Source organism: Blennius ocellaris, assembly GCF_963422515.1.
Source record: "Blennius ocellaris genome assembly, chromosome: 24".
Lineage (NCBI taxonomy): Eukaryota > Metazoa > Chordata > Actinopteri > Blenniiformes > Blenniidae > Blennius > Blennius ocellaris.
In genome coordinates this window covers 15,790,819-15,803,532 of record NC_137673.1, presented here as the reverse complement: position 1 = coordinate 15,803,532, position 12,714 = coordinate 15,790,819, and positions in this window count along the sequence as shown.

Here is a 12,714-nt window from a genome sequence, read left to right as displayed (position 1 = left end):
CGTGTCTCCCGACCTCTTCTCGGGGCGGAGACTCTGTGATGTGAGCAAAAGTTCAGCGTCTCTTTCAGTAAATACTGTTACGCAACCCCCCCCCCCCCCCCCAGTCGACCTCGCCTTGGTCTTGCTCGCCGCCGCAGACTTTATTTTTGAACTCCAGTGGTAATGAGGTGGAATCGTTAAAAGAATGTATCTAAGAGGACGATGTCTTTCTGACTGGAGGCTTGTTCTTCTCCCCCGACACACCGACACGACCATCACTTCACTGAACCTGAACACAAAATCAAAGATCTCCGAGTGGCTCGTCCTCCAGCGCCTGCATTAAGTAAGCGGAACGTACTTGATTGCATTTTTTTTTTTTCCCTTCTCAACACCGCCGATCGGCATGTATGCAACGATTTGCATGAGGATTCATGCCTGCGAGAATCTCCACATGTAGGCATGCGCCAGGTGACAGTCTCATGAACATCTATTTGAATAGCAAACAGGCCGCCGCTGGAGGAGGCGATGTTTTGACAAGAGTCAAACGGAATGACGCGAGACGGCGAGGGAGGAAACAAGGTGGGCAGAGAGAGAGAGAGAGAGAGAACACGTATGGAGGACGGAGAGGGGAATGAATATATGCATGGAGAAGACGAGCCAAAAAAACAAGCGTGTGCACATAAAAAACACAACACGAACAGGAAGTAGGACTCGAGGGACAATGATGAAGAGACACTAAGAGCAGAAAGAGAGACGGAGCTTTGTTTATCGGTCCCAGATGTCCGGAGGTAATTGTGCAGAGGGATTGTTTGGCAGACATCTGGCTGCAGAGAGCTCAAGATCTGTTCACACACACACACACACACACACACACACACACACACACACACACACACACACACACACACACACACACACACACACACACACACACACACACACACACACACACACACACACACACACACACACACACACCACACACACCACACACACACTGACACAAATCCATCTGAAGAGCTCTTCATAATCCCATCGGATGCATCGCTTGAAGCATGTGACCTGGCTTCATTTAAATCATTCAGGTTCCTCCTCTGATGGGAAACGAAGGGGGAAGTCTTTTGAGTTCCCGCCAAGTTATGGCGAAACTTTTTTTCTTTTTTTTTTATTAAACGTCGATTCCCAAACAACTTGCAGTGTATTTCGTTGTGATGGGTCGGTTATTCCCTGGTCTGTGTCTGCAGGCGGCCGGGGACTGGGTTCTAGATGCTACCTGTAATCCTAATTAACATTTTAATCAAGGGGGCCGTTGTAGAACTGACACGACGTGTCCGGGTCCATCCGTCTCAGGATCCTCCGGCGCCTCTCCAGCTTTTCCAGCTGCAATTGTATCACCCCAACCGCCTCCATCTGCTATCAAATCAACCCTCCACCTCTCCACCCAGACGGGGGGAGAAAGAAACACACACACACACACACACACACAAATGTTGGTGAAGCAGCTCATGAATACAAGTGGCATGCAAAGGTTTATCCTCAGACTCATTGCACAAGCATCAACAACAACAACAACAAACATGCACTTGAGGGATTTGGCGGCGAGGCTCCGGGGCGAGTTCGCCCTCCGGGCTGACTTTCAGGATCGATGCCTTGAAGGTGTCGAGCGATTCAAGCTGCATGTTGTGAAACATGCCGCATTACGCCGCCAGACAACAACTCCTTTATTCTAGGCTCAAAAAGCCAATTATCATTTTAAAGTTGCAGATTTTGCAGGATTTGTTTCTCTCAAGCTTGTTTTTTTTTTTACCCCACAATCTATTTGAACAATTTCACCCTCCCCACTCCTCCACAGGCGACCCTGCGACCACCAGTAATGAAATATAAATTGCCGTGTTGCAAAAATGCTAATAGAGAAGAGTTGTGTCACAGCGTGGCTTCACTATTGTAAATTAACAACGAACGGCGAACAAAGTGGGAACTTCTAAACCCTGGAGTGTGTTGCACTGCAGTAATGAAGGTCTGTGCTTGATTACTTGTTAAAAAAAAAAGAATTTAATCTACCTCATTCTGTTGGTGGAAAAGTGTTATTTAAACCGCCAAAAGCAACAAAAGCTTATATATTGGTAACTAGTGTCACAGTCAGGTTAGAAAGATGAGAAAATAGTTTAAGGCTTTAAAAAGAACCATAAAAACTTCTATACTTTCAATATTAAATGTAATATAAAATGTCGTTTCAAGCATTGGAGTGTGGTTACGAAACAGGTTAAAATTAATTTGTGTAACACTTGAAAGTGAAGTTACAAAACACCGTAAATGCAAGATTAAATATGGTTTTTGAATGTATAAAAAAAATACATAAATCACAATGTTGATGTTTTTGGGGTTTTTAGCCAAAACTCCCGAAACAGGAAACTAAACGAGTTCGTCTCTCAGTTGGAAGGTTGCGAGTTCGATTCCCCATCTGTCCACTGAACTGGTGTGTGAACGGGTGAATGTGATCAACCAATGTAAATGCAAAGCGACTGCTGAAGCCATTCACCATTTCACTGAATCCACAACGAGCTCAGAATCAGAAATGTACCGAGTCATTGTTGCTCGCTCTTTACTTTGGCTAAAAGAAAAAGAAGTTTCCCACCTCAATCTGGCCTACTTATGAGAATAAGGACAGTTGCTGCATTCCAAATGATTCCAAGCGTCTCTCATCTGTCAAGCCAGAAGTTCTTCATTTAGACTTTATAGTCGCGCCATAATAGACAGAATTCAGGGGAGCTTTTGCAGGTGGAGATTAAAAAAGATGTCTCTGGGCTTTGGGGACCCAAGATGCAAAGCAGCAGGGAGAGAGGAAGATGAATGGAGATCGTGGAGGGACTCTGGTCGCTTCTCCTTCCAGAAAACATTTTTTTTTTTTTATTTTGCATCAGATTTTCTATCTGCAGAAACTTTTCGGGGTCGTTTCTAGATCTCTGCATCCCACTCTATTATTTTGGTGTTAATTCCCAATGCAAAACAATACAAATAGCATGAAAACACAAAACGGGGGAGAATCATTTATTCATCGTAGGATGATGAAACACTTCTGAGGAAAATAAACAATAAGTACACATTAGTTTTTAGTGGTCCTGGTCTCTTTATTCCAGTTTATGTGTGTTGTTTCTGAGGTTAATTAGAATCAGAAAATAAATTAAATAAGTGATTAAACTGAATAAATACCTGGCAATAAATACCTGACATATATACAGTATATATTAATATATACATATGATTTTACATTTCTTTCCCTTCCAACATTTTGATTAAAAATTTTTCTTAGTATCAATAAATAATGTGACGTTCATAGGGCAGAACTAAGTATAGGGGACAATATTAAATGTAACACAATACCTGCTACAGTGGTATTTTAACATTGTTTATTGTGTATTTATCCATGTATTATTCATGTATTTATCTCTACAAGCTTTGTGAAACAAACAATGTGTGTTAGTTTTTTTCTCCACCGTCACTCAGAAACTTTCTGAGCACCTCTGCAGATTTCCAGGTGAGGGAGGGGCGGAGCCTCACCGCTCACCAGGTGAAGTGCTACTGAACAATTCAGTGAACGACTCTTTCCAGTTTCCAGGTGACTCGGGTTTGTGAGCTGAACGACTGAAGTGAGGTGAGTCGGTCATTCGTGCTGAACTTCACCTCCAAGCTGACTGGAGCTGCTGAAAGCCTCACGTGACTGTAAGGAGCCGGAAGCTGCTGTGCTTAGCAGCTAGCGCTAGCGGCTAGCGTTAGCAGCTAACGTTAGCGGCTCGCGTTAGCATTACAGCTGCTTTTCTCACAGGGCGACTAAAGTGAGTAATGGAGTTAGACGAGCTGCAGAACAGTGACATTTATATTTTCCTCTCTGGCTGGAGGCTGCAGCAAGAATGACTCAGTGAACGAGTTAATGAATGTGATCACTTGTGAGTCACCGTTCAGCAAAGTGACCCGCGGGTTTTGAACGATTCGTTCAAATTCGATCGTCGCTAAACGGGACCAACTGGCTCTTTGAGCATTAAAGGTTGCCGACGCCTGTTATAGCATGAGAGAATAATCATGGATGACCAGGCTTTCAGTTGTTTTAGACAAATAAAATGAATTTTCCAAATTCTCAAGGTCTTTTAGAGGACATGTGTTATTTAACAAAGTCGATTCAGTTAAAATAAAAGCTTCCAACGCTGGGGGATTAAATAAAGGTGGGAGTTTTCCATCCCTTCACTTTGCCTATCGGCAGGTTCGGAGGAAAGTCGCGTAAAAGAAACTTCACACAAACACACAAAGGAGCAAGAGGAAGGATTTAAAAATTAATTACTTTCTCTCTTATCTCCAGATATTAAGCTGCGGAGATCATATCTCTGTTCGCTGTGACGGATGGGAAACATATAAACGTATTATTGGTGACAGGATCCTCGTCCAGGACGGTTCAGGGAAAGAAAAAAAAAGAAAAGAATCGTCGTTGAAATATAAACTAGCTGGAGATAAAAAAAAAAAAAAAGTGCATTACTTGTGAATTCAAAGGGTGATACAGCATTTTTAAATGTTGCTGATGAGACACCAGTCCTCTACTGGAGACATTCAAAAACAGAAAAACTAATCGACAGGGAAATGAGACAATTTCACCGCCCTAAACAACGCAGACAAGCATTTTCTGTTTACTTTCATGTCGGACATTAATAATTCAAAAACCCCGTCCAGACACTGTGAGCCAGCGCCGGTACGCCGGTACGCCGGTACGCCGCTCCCACCTGAGAACCCTGCAGATTGGGGAAAGGAAGACGTCGTCTCCAAATCTGTGATCCCTTTGTTCCTCACGTTCGCCAGACAAACGCTCCCTCCCACCTCGCCGTTTCCCCCCGAAAGGTAGAAGAAGTCTGTCAAATAGATGATGCACAGTGGACCTGGGAGCAAAAAATAAATAAATAAATATATATATATAACGTGGAGGAGGAAAACAAAATTTATGTACTTCCTTTGATCTGAGGCACATTTAGGAGGATGTGTCACCCGGAATGTATTTTTACATTACAGTCGGCGGCGGCCGGCTTGCATGATCAAGCGACCACATCAAAGGAGGAACGCAGGCGGCGTCTTCAAAACCTCCTGTTGGTCCGGAGAGCGTCCTCATTTTAAACTCCGCAAAGTTGGAGAAATTAACCCCCCCCCTTTCGCGCCGCGTCACTTGTGGTTATCTGAAGCGATCCGTCACCAGAAGAGAAATAAAAAAAACTCTTGATCAGCCAAGTGTGAAATGGACGTAACCCAGTTATCTAATAGCCAAATGAAAATGGCCCAATATACATCAAGTCACACTTCATGTAAATTACTTTTTTTTTTTTTTTTCCGGGAAAGAGGGTGTGGGGGGGGGGGGGGTAATAGGAAGCCACCATCAAACACCCCGAGAGAGAAATGCCCGCAATCAGCTTTGCGTTTTGCCGTGTCACATTGATATGGCTGAGCAGATCACACACACACACACACACACACACACACACACACACACACACACACACACACACACACACACACACACACACACACACACACACACACACACACACACACACACTCACACACTCACACAATCCCCACCACTCAAGACCCAGAGTTGTGACAAGGTGTCGGAACAGCACGACTCGGCCAGTAGCTCTCTGCTCCTTTGGGGATGGCCTGGGAAAAGCACTGTCACCAACTTTAAATGTGTGTGTGTGTGTGTGTGTGTGTGTGTGTGTGTGTGAGTGTGTGTGTGTGTGTGCGTGTGTGTGTGTGTCCTTAACTTGTGTCATTTTCTAAGCAACAGTGATAGACAGTGGCTTGAGGACCATTACTGATATAACCCATGACAGGCGTGTAACAACACAAGGTCATTATACTGCGAATGCGGGCTTAATGTACAGTACAACCAGTCGCGAGGGATCGCAGGATAGTAATGAGCTCTTTTAGAAGGGTTTTTTCTCTCTCTCTCTCTTTTTTATAAAATGCCTTTCTCAAAAGTCAGACCTCCAGAGTCATTAACGCTTCGCCTCCGACGATAATTCGCCGCGGCTCAGTCAGATAATTCTGATTCAGATGAAAGCAGCGAGTCGACGGACGTCTCTTTCTTCCCTCCGGTCGGGTCCAAGGGGGAAAGAAACAACCTCTAAGAAAAGGTAGATCTAGCAGCGCTCCACTTCCTTCTTTATTTTGTTTGTGTTTTATTCCCCGCCCACAGACATTTAGCAAGGTCAGTTCCTTCCCCCAAAATGAAGTAGTGACAGTTTACATGGCCTTAGCGCTGTTTGGATTTTGCTGAAGGACTCGGTGACGCGAGACGTCCACAGCTGCTGATGAAGGAGAAACGAGGGGGAAAGAGTGGGAATCCGCTTCACGTAACTGTACAAGTGGAGCGCTGTCCTTTCGCCGTCCTTTAGATGCCAGATTAAGGCTCTTCTTCAATGAGCGGGTTTGTTTACCACCGGCATAAGCAAACTATTCAAGATCAGAGGAATGCTATTAGCGATGGAGCCGTTTCTTTTTTCGGAACAGAGTGTATATGAACCCTTTGTGGCAGCCGGGACCGTCCCCATGCCGCCGCCCGTCCCCCTCAGGGTGTCCTCCTCGCAGCTTCTGAGAATCACATGTCAGCCGTCCACAGCCCGTCTCGCCCAAGTGACGGAGAGCCAGTTTGAAAGTCTCTGGCTTTGCGGCACTTTGGCACAAATGGTTAAGTTCACTCCGCTCCGCTATACATTTCCATCGCTCTCTGTGAAGGTTCAAGGACTCTGTACGATGGAGCAGGCGTCGCTCCATCGCCGGCCTCAGGCGTTGGAACCCGTCAGCTGATGTCTCGCTACATATTCAACAAGAAAGGCAGTGTTTAAAAAGCGAGAGTGTCATAACCAAATAATTGCCTGATTGAGTTCCCCGCAGACATTTTGACCCTTCGAGAATTCAACAGCAGTTTGTTCCTTGTAAGAATGAGCTACTTGCTACTTGCACAAGTACGACGGTTGCAACTTCTCCATCTGTCCTTCACTGAAACTAAAATCAAACCACGCAGGAGTTCATCTGGAAGTGGACCGACTCTTTAATCCGTTAACGAACCGCGACCTGGCAATGAATCCTTCTGGGGTCGGCGGAACTAAGATCGGACGTGACAAGTGTGATCGCACCCTGAAATGTCCCTCTGGGTCACGGCGGAGTCGGTAAACGCTGCGTTGTGACTCATTAATTTGGATTTTCCGCGTGAAGGAGATGGGGGAGACATGCAGGGCGTTGGCTGGGAGTAGCGCCGAGCTAAGTCACTCCAGTGAGGGGTTCGTACTGAGGGTGGAGGACGGCTGCAAACAATGGAGGGTTCTGTACCGCGTGCAGTCGTCTTGCCGTCATGGCGGACAGGAAACCCCTGAGCACTGTCATCTGAGAGGGTCTGATCAAGCTCCACCATGAAGGAATTTTCAGCCCTCCAGACCTTTGAAGTCTTGTGATTTCTATCTCCTCTGCAGCGAGGACATTTATGTCTTGAGTTGAATAGAGAAGATCGCCTCCCTGAACCCAACCCGGGTTTGAATCCCTCCAAACAATCCGCCTTTCTGTCCTAGAGTCTTCTGGGTCTGCAAAGGTTTGCAGTCTGGTTCTATTTACACATTTCAAAGTAAAAACCTGCCGTTTTGGTGTTTTCCTTTCAGAGTGTAAGGCCTGGGAGTGGTGACACCCTGAAGGCCGCCATTTCTGTTATTGTCAGTGCACTCACACATGTTCACATGACGTATTGACTCATTCTTAAACAGTTTCCTGTCCACACGGGAAACGTTCTGCATCCACGAGACACCGTGAACACGATGTAGTACACATGCCAGGCCTGTAGGTGGTGCTGTACCGATGGAAAAGAAATACAACAAAAATGGAGAAGAAGACGCACAGCCAGCATGTTGCGTTATTAAACCGTCGGTAGCTTCCACCGCACCATCTGGAGCATGTCGTCCACCATTACTGTTATTAAGTGACATCACAGGGCAACCACGTCCAAAGATGGGGGTGATGACATCATCAGCGTTCTCAAATTCTCCACCGGAAACCATAGTGGATGATCGGCCAAGGCTTGCTTCCTTCCTTCCTTCCAAAAAAAGTCGTATTTCCGACACGTGAAACAAGAGTTTTGCATTTTCACTTGAAATCCTCGCCGTCCATCAGAGGAGCGTTTACTCTCCTGCACGTTGGCGTAGAGATGTTGGGTTTTTCTGGGCTAAAGTGCCTTGAAGTGACCTTGTGGCGGTTTGTTTGAATTACACGCTGCATGACAGAGTGACGAGTACAAGACTGATCACCTGTACACTCCGGCAGTATTTATCACTTCAACACTACCACAGGATTTTTACAAACATTTGTTTTAATCCCTGTTGAGCCAGCAGACGCAGATCTGGTTCCAATCAGGACCCCCCCCCCTCTAGAAGTCTGGAACCAGATTATCTCCCAGCTGATGAGGGCAGGGGTAAGAGAATTATAGCCTCGGGGGGGAAACGTGTTGACGGACTCCTGAGGGGTCTTTTAGGCAAATCTAGAGACTAATCTCCTTTAAGCAGTAGGGATTCTATGGCCCTGAGCCTTGTCTGTAAGGCGTAATTGTCCTCTTTCCACATCTATTTACTCCCTTTTAAGTGATTCTTTGACGACTCCCATCAGTCCATGTGGCCGCAATTTCATTTGACCCCCTCCCCCTTTGAAAATCTGTGCTTTTGTAAATGTAAAATTGTTAGCTAGTAGCAGTGGGACAGCGCTGCTCTGGAGCACAAAGCCTGGAATTAAGGAGAAGAAAATCAATCATTGAGTTTTACAGAGTGAAAGGATTCCCCCCCCCCCCCTTCTTGTTTTCATCCTTTTAGAATAAGCTATTTACTGCCACTCAATTCTACACTTGAAACAAGCTGAAAATTGCCGCCGCCGCCACTCCGCCGAGGCGATCCATCATCGTGAAGCTGCAAAGTCTTAATTTGGGCTTTTGTCAAAGTTTGTTGAATCGGCTTTTTTTTTTTTTTTCATTGTGTCGCGCTCGAGCGTCTTCATATCAGCGTTACGTTTACACGCCAATCCGCCCGACACCGGCTGGAGCGCGATACCCCCCCTCCCCCCACCCCCACTTTGCCACATCCATCTCGCTATGTGTCACGAGTCCCTTTGAAGCCCGACCGCCGTTTCCTTTTTATCTTTAGAACGCAAACAACACAATCAAAAGCTCATTAGAAATGCGGCCCTCGTCGTCGTCGTTCGTCGTAATCTGGAGAACAAGCGGCGGAATGGCGGCGCCGCCGCCGCTCACCTGAACGATGGGCGCTCAACGGGAATGGGTAAAGTCTGAGTCGGTGCGACAGACGCCGCCGAGGCGACGCCGTCCTTCCTGTGATGCAGCGTTTATGTTTCACTCGACAAACAAAATCAAAGCCGCTCCTCGTCACTTCCGATTTGCATCAGCGGGTTCTTCTTTGCCCGCCGGATGACTCGCATTATTATTAATATCATCCAGAGTGATCGATGCTGTCAGTCAGCGGCAGAGGCTCACTGGCTCTCGCAGTAGCGTTGCCTCCATAAAACATGATCATTGGAAGTCAAAGCACCGCAATAAACTGTCCTGCCGCAGACGGAGAAGAAACGCTGACGAATGAAACCGCTGCGATTTTGTGTTTTGGGATTTTGCATCATCAATGTATCATTCTGCCTTCGGGAGTTGTGAGCTTTTTCGGTCATCATGTGACTTTTTGCCTTGTTGAATCTGCTTTTTGCATTCATGTTGTCATAGTTTACATGTATGCAGTTAATTTTTGCATTCGTGTCAAGGCTGTTTTGCATTCATGTTGTGGTGTTTAGCATTCATACGGTCACTTTTTGCATTAATGTTTCAACTTTTGCATTCATGATCTGATTATTGCATTCATGTAGAAACTTTTGCATTCATGTTGTCACTTTTTGCATTAATGTTGCAACTTTTGAAATCATATTATGACTTTTTGCCCTCATGTCGTCACTTTTTGCATTAATGGTACAACATTTGCATTCATGTAGCAACTTGTGCATTCATGTACCAACTTGTGCATTCATGTTTCAATTTTTGCATTCATGTAGCAACTTGTGCATTCATGTTTCAATTTTTGCATTCATGTAGCAACTTGTGCATTCATGTCGCTACTTTTGCATTTGTTATGACATTTTGCCCTCATGTCATCACTTTTTGCATTAATGGTACAACTTTTGCATTCATGTTGCAACTTGTGCATTCATGTTGTGACTTTTTGCATTCATGTACCAACTTGTGCATTCATGTTGCAACTTGTGCATTCGTGTAGCAACTTGTGCATTCATGTTGCAACATTATCATTCATGTTGTGACTTTTTGCATTCATGTACCAACTTGTGCATTCATGTTGCAACTTGTGCATTCGTGTAGCAACTTTTGCATTCGTGTTGCAACATCATCATTCATGTTGTGACTTTTTGCATTCATGTAGCAACTTTTACATTTATGTTATGACGTTTTGCCTTCATGTTTCAACTTTTTGCCTTCATTTGTCAACTTTTTGCATTTATGTTTCAACTTTTGCATTCATGTTCCAGATTTTTTCATAGACTTCCAAGCTTTTTGCCTCTACGCAGGCCTTCATATTTTCATAGGGGACTTCTGCATTTGTGTTTTGGACTTTTGCAGGACTGTCGCAGCTTTATGTTTTTGTGTTGTAGTTTATTTATTTTGTGCATTCACTTTTGTCACAGCCATGTTACTCGCGTTATCTCTGGATTCACAGTGGGTTTTTTTGCTCCCACTTTCATGTTGTTTTCATCCTTGTCCTTGCGAACATCACACATCCAACGCGAGTCTGAAAATGATCAAACACCTACATGCGTGCATTTGTTGTTTAGGTGAAACATGCATCATTGCTAGCTTGTAGATAAGCACAGTAAACGGGCCAATTTGCACACATTTTCTTTGACTTTCTTTCCAGTGGGATTAAACGGTTAAAAATAGACAGCAACACCTGTGATGGAGCAGTCGCATGCAGGCCGCCGTGACGCCAGTCCAGAGACGCTCTTCTTAATTAAAATAGCAGCGCTTGTGTCGGAGCAGGTGACGGGCGAATGCTGACTGGCGGAATTGAGCAGCGGCTTCAGAGGCTGCACATTACAACCCCCGCTCAGGACACCGCTCCGCAATCACATTAAATCTCTCATTATAAATTTTGGCAGCCGCACATTAAGCCCTTAATTGTATATTACATTGCAGCTGGCGCGCCTCGCTCTTCATCGCGAGGAAACCCGGCGACACCGATATTTCACTCATTTGCCGTGTAATTGACAGCTGACGTTCTCGGCGCACAGAAGCTTTGCGGCCCCTGAAAGGCGATGAGTCACCTCGCACTGTGTGGGCATCCCAGCGCAAACGATACAACCCCCCCCCCCCCCCCCCCCACCCAGCCAAAAAAAAAGAGCCTCATTAAAGCCCTCCTATACATAACCTTGCAGCGTGTCATTATCTTGACACAAAGGGGAATGGGCCATGTCAACGTCTTCCAGATTTTCTCCATGATTTAACACAAAGTCACTACTCCAATACCTGTGGCTCACGTTATGTGTAATAAACCTTAAGTTTAGGTAATCCTCCACGTGCCTTTGCGCTCGGCTGCAGAGTCCTTGAGGAAAACATGATTGTAAAAAAAGAAATGGAAGGGAAGCTGTAACTTGCTGTAAGCTCATGTTCGGAGCAGCACTTGAAAACAAGCATTAAGGCCGAATTTCTCTCAGTTTTCCACTCTCAAAGTCATTACCAAACTTTTTTTTTTTGTCTTTTATCTCCTCCGAGGCAATATCTAGGTTATTGGGATGCAATAGTGCCTTTTTTTTTTTTTCTTTTTTCAAAATGAGATCTGGAATTACATTTGTCCACAACCTGACTGTTTAAAGAAGCAACCGTGAGCCAAACAACTCCCTCTCAGGCTTCTGGCCAAACAGAAGCTGTGCTTTCTGCAGGTTTTTATCCCCCACTGAGCAGACAAATGGGCTGCAGGTGTGTGTGATCGTACACCTGCAGGACATGGGCCACACACACTCCAACCAAGAACATGAAGAAACATTTCAAACATTTATTTTTCTCCTATCCAATGGAATGAAACCTTTGAAATTCAATACATTTTCCATGGATTGCACAAAAACAAACTTTTCTTTACTATTTTAGCTCATAATCCCTGAAAATGGAATTACAGCATCTAAAATCATAGCATCACAGGTTGAAGATCATCTTGAAAAGAAACAATTAACTTATTAGAAATGATATGGTTTTTATTTATATCAGTCTGCAGATTATTATATTGCGGTTTCTGCCCACACGTGGACCCAGTTCTTCACATGAAGAACAAAATAGTTTTGTTTATACATGAAATCGCAAAAAGAAATAGCTATATGCTGATGACACTGTAGTATTTACATCTGGCCTGTAGAGACGCTGTAACGCCACAGCAAATCCAGAAATACACCAAAAACCACAAAATGTCATGATTCTGGCCGTAAGATTAAGTGTCTCCTTTTGGTTCTCTTCAATTATAAAACATACAACTTACAGGAAAATGTTGATTTCACGGTGGAGATAAAGCTTCTCCTATGAATGTTTTTTCCCCGTGAATTTTAAAGAGAATACCTGTATAACATACTGTGTTTATTCATTTATTTGTTTCTTTATTAATTCATTTAAAGAATTAA